Genomic DNA, 4,523 nt, shown 5'->3' on the forward strand with positions numbered 1-4,523 from the left:
GGCCCCTCCTGTCTCCTCCCTGGCTCCTCCCTCCTTCGTCACCTCCCTGGTCTCTGTCTTTCGGCCCGAGGACGCACCTTGCGGGAGGGGGCATAATGTCAGGATCATGGTCTGTCTGTGTCATGTTTTGCCCCTGTTTCTGTTCCCTTATTTGGTCATGTTCCTGTCCTCGTTTTGTTTATTAGTTTGATTAGTCATCCCATACACCTGTGTTTCCCCAATCATCCCCTTTTTTTCGGTCTCGGTCGGTTCTACTTGTTATGTTCATGTGTTTCCTGCCGTTCCCAGTGTTGGATGTACCCTGTGTTTCTTGGATTAAAGACTGTTTCGTTTATTCCTCGTCTCCATCGTTCTTAGCCATCACAGATTGTGACAATAAAAAGCATTAATAACTTTACAGACACATGAGACTAGCACGTAAAGACCATATCAACTGACTTTGTACAAACCTCTAAACCAGTCTTGTTGCAGGAAATATAATGAAAGATAACTCATCAGACCATGTTATTTTAAATTCCTTATTTCAGGGATCCAGATTTTGTGCTCCATTCTTTGTGTATTTTTGTGCACTGGTCCTGGATACAACTGGTTTCTTAATGGCAGCCCTGCCTAAACCCTGGTTTTATGACGCTCTCTGGATATTTTGCAGCTTACAATTGCTCAACACACACTCCCAACCACTTCAGGGTAACAAAGACTAACCACTGCAAAATGAAAGCTAGCACAGCAGGTCAGTAATTTCTCCACTCATCATTACAGGAAGCATCCACATTGCTGGTACCAACACATTGTCTCTGAACTCAACACGTCTGCAGGCCCCACTGCCAGAGCTATAGGCCTGATTTACTAAAAGCCATTACTGTATTCCAAACCATACTGTAACTGACAGGACAGATATGTGGAAAAAATGCTGAGCTACAAATATTGTCTGCTGAGGATTGAGTTGTGGGCTGTAACATGTTTTTCTAAAGATTTCCTTTATTTTATTTTTTTTTGATGAAAGTACATCACAAGTAGTTTAAGACACCCAATATAAAGTGTAATATTCAGTACACCTGAAGACAACTGGCCTACTGTACATTGCAGATCCCATCCCGACTACAATGACTGTTAAATGAGCTAGTATTTAGAGACCTTGTTTCTGTTTACCCTGCTCAAAGCCCCTGCTTGAACCAGCACAACCAGCTGAGAACTGATAAAGATGAGCTGGTATCTTAATATGTACACCAGTATAAATGAGGCTTCCACTGTATATTTCTCTGCTTCTTGAGGCAACCTGTTGTAGGAAATCATGGAATGTATCTGGTTGCCATGACAACTTCAGACACACCCTCCCACTAACAGCACCACTGTCCCCACCACTTTCTGACGCCCAAAGGCCTTTCTGGGCCCCAAAACCGGCAGAGTCTGTCTCATTAAACGCCACAATGACATACCTCACTGTAACAGGTGATTTAGGAACTTGTTGAACTCAAACTGAACTCATGTTTCACTCACGTTTCATGTTGTGTTTTAACCCCCCTAGGGGCTTCACCACTTACAGTTTTATTTTTTCTGCCGCTATAATCATTCAGTGTAACAATAACACCCGGATTAGGGAGGAATTTTGAGATCAATGAGCTTCTACTCTTCTTAAAGCCCAGAATGAGCAGACAGTCCAAACCAATGACCACATGGAGTCCACACATGAAAGAAAAGCTGAGACACATTCAAGCATCATATACGAAGTCAGGGCTGTTTTTCATCAAAGGAAACTATACACATTATTCATCCATCCATCACTCTGTTCTCCAAAGCTGCTGTCCTCTGTAGGCTCACAGGGATGCTGGAGTCTATCCCAACGTCTCATACCGAAAGACAGACGACCAGTACATCTATCACTAAACATCCAAAATTATATGAATAAATTAACTCATCAACATGAAAGGTTGTGTAGCTGAACTCCACCACCACAATTAAGAAAAGAAAAAAGAAAAAAAAGAAAGTAAAATGTTTTCTGAATCACAAGACTGAACACAGCTCATTTTCAGATCAGGGTAAGCCGGTACCTTGAGCTGAAAAATCTCCTGAACAATCATGTGCTGGTCTAAGAAACAGTCTAATATCCCATAATCCTTATTTTACTGATTTACTTTCAAGTAAACTCATTCAGCTAAGCACTACTGCAGCAAATGCAGAACAACACAAGGAATAAAAACATTGAACCTTACGTGAACTTAAAGTGTAATAAGTAGCGTACTATGTACTAGAATTTAAATGAATCTTTTGATACAATGGAATTATTTTGTATATACATTTTTAAGACCGTACTTCTGTTTTTTTTTGTTTTTTTACTGCATGTAAGTGAATATGTAATACATTTTTGTAATTACATTTATAATTACTTTGACAACTGACTGTATCTCTACACCTTCACCACCACACCTGGCCCCAACCTTAATCGTATCCCACCTCAAAAGTAGAACAAATGTTTTACAATACAATGATACAACATGATAAGTACATTGTACCTAACTTTCTTTTGAGGCAGCTACATAGTTGAAGAAACCTAATATAAAGTGTGGCCAGACATCTTTTTTTATTTTAAATCGTTCTTTCTGCATTTGGAGAGCATTGTCAAACAAAAAGAACTGTTGAGGAAAGTTTAAAATGATGCATTCAGAAGCTCTCTCAACTTTGTATTGTTAACTTGAATTTGTCTGTTTATTCACTAAATGCAAAAAGCCTCATTCCGCTAATAAATTATTCAAGGCAATACAATAATTTTAAATAGTAGCACAACAAGTTAGGATAACATTTGCAGAAATTCTGTTGGTGTAACGTGCTTTTATGCAGTTTCACGTAATTCACCTTTCTCTTTGTGCGTCTGTTTTATTATTATTATTATTATTATTCACCTGTTTTCTTGCCCAGCAGGTGGAAATGGTGCACATGATCACTTATTAAAGTCACTTAGCTCACAGCATGCTCTCCTCAACAACACACCTGATCTGAGGAAGCATTCATGTCTGGAGCACAAACGCTGAAGGATGATGCACATACTTGTTTAGTTGTTTAGTCATTACTACTGCTAATGGGAGTCAAGTCAAAATAGGGGGAGGGCCATTCTTATTGACAACATTTGATTGGACAAAAATGTACACACCTGAGTGCAAGTTGAGTCATATACAATTTATTTCCAATCCCCCTTCTATAACAAATTGAATAAACCAACTGAAGGAATGTAATGTTAGCAGGTTGTAGTTTATTTATTTATTTATTTGCCACTTTGTATATAGAATAAATGGACAGGAAATGATGGCTGGATTTAAACCTGCAATACCTGCCTGCATTAGAGCCACAGCTCCGACACTGTATAAATGAATATATGCTGTATAACTAGGCCTACTGTATATGCGGGAATAATGAATGTTGACACATATATAGACGGTTAGGACAGCTTCTGAGCCGAAGAACAAAGAACAGCAGGAGAAACCCAGCAGACTCCCGCAGTCCTCAAAGAGCAGACATGTCTCTACAGAGCTTCCCTTCACATCTCCACACACAGACACGCATCGTTCACTCAATACAAGCCTGATCAAGCTCACAGCGATTCCTCACATACTGCTGCTGACACATGCGCCAGTGTGACAGAACAACTAGAGCAGAGAGCTAGGCGCAGAAATCCTCTTCCCAGCGGTGTACAGCTACTGTACCTGTGCGAGGGAACTCCTAGATCTCTGCCTCTCCGCGCATTCCCTAAAGCGCACATCTGCGACGCGACACTGTCTCTATAATTACTCAGGGAAAAGTTTTAATAGGGGGAGAAAAAAACTGAACCACAAAGCCGCAGGTAATTCAAAATAATCTGAAAGTTTTTGCTTTTTTTCTCCGCGAAACCGAAACCACATGAAAGTGAGTGAAATGAGAGGAGATCTTACCTTTAGAGCTGCTCGGCTGACGCGCAGAGACGCTTTGAACCTCCAATCACGCGCGCGTTTCGCTCGACCTGTCAGTGTGTGTGTGTGTGTGTGAGATGCTGGAGGGGGAAAGTTACTGCCTCCTTCAGTCCCTCCCTAAACACACGCACAGCTGTGAACAGTCATCAAAGTCACGACCAAAACTCTCCATCTATATATCAGAGTCATTCTTGCTGGACAGAACATCGGTTATTATAACCCATACATTTTTCACTCATCATCCAATTTGCAGGTCATTTAGAACTTTAGAGAGAGAGAGAGAGAGATTAAACAACTTAGATTTACATCTATTTATTATAAAAGCTGATTATTAATTATTGGAACACTCTCAGTTTTATGACAAGTTTTATGACAAATCAAAGTTTGCGTTTAGGTTATCATACAAATGAAAGAGGAGAAGAGGAGTGACACAGACTGAATCTTACCTGTTGCAATTTTTCTAAGGCTAAAACAGCTTTTATTTCATTGTAAACTCCAAATATAGCCAACTTCACAGTTACTGTTTAATGATAAACAAGCTGAAGACTGTAAATTCAAAGTGACCAGGTGTTTCAGCAAAAAAAG

The 4,523-nt window shown here is 40.0% G+C and overlaps 1 protein-coding gene across 4 annotated transcripts in view; it reads right to left on the reverse strand.

Annotated features, from left to right (window-relative positions):
- The window catches only part of vit (vitrin), a 25,351-nt gene extending 21,320 nt beyond the window's left edge, over positions 1-4,031 (reverse strand). For 2 of the 4 annotated variants that reach the window (XM_016513933.1, XM_016513917.1), the window contains exon 1: positions 3,921-4,031. The gene's annotated coding sequence lies outside the window, so the exon portion shown is untranslated. The remainder of the gene's footprint in view (positions 1-3,920) is intronic. The other 2 variants (XM_016513924.1, XM_016513942.1) reach the window with 1 other exon arrangement.
- Between the last annotated feature and the right edge of the window lie 492 nt (positions 4,032-4,523).

The sequence above is a fragment of the Sinocyclocheilus rhinocerous genome, unplaced genomic scaffold (assembly GCF_001515625.1).
Source record: "Sinocyclocheilus rhinocerous isolate Xijiao unplaced genomic scaffold, SAMN03320098_v1.1 scaffold523, whole genome shotgun sequence".
Lineage (NCBI taxonomy): Eukaryota > Metazoa > Chordata > Actinopteri > Cypriniformes > Cyprinidae > Sinocyclocheilus > Sinocyclocheilus rhinocerous.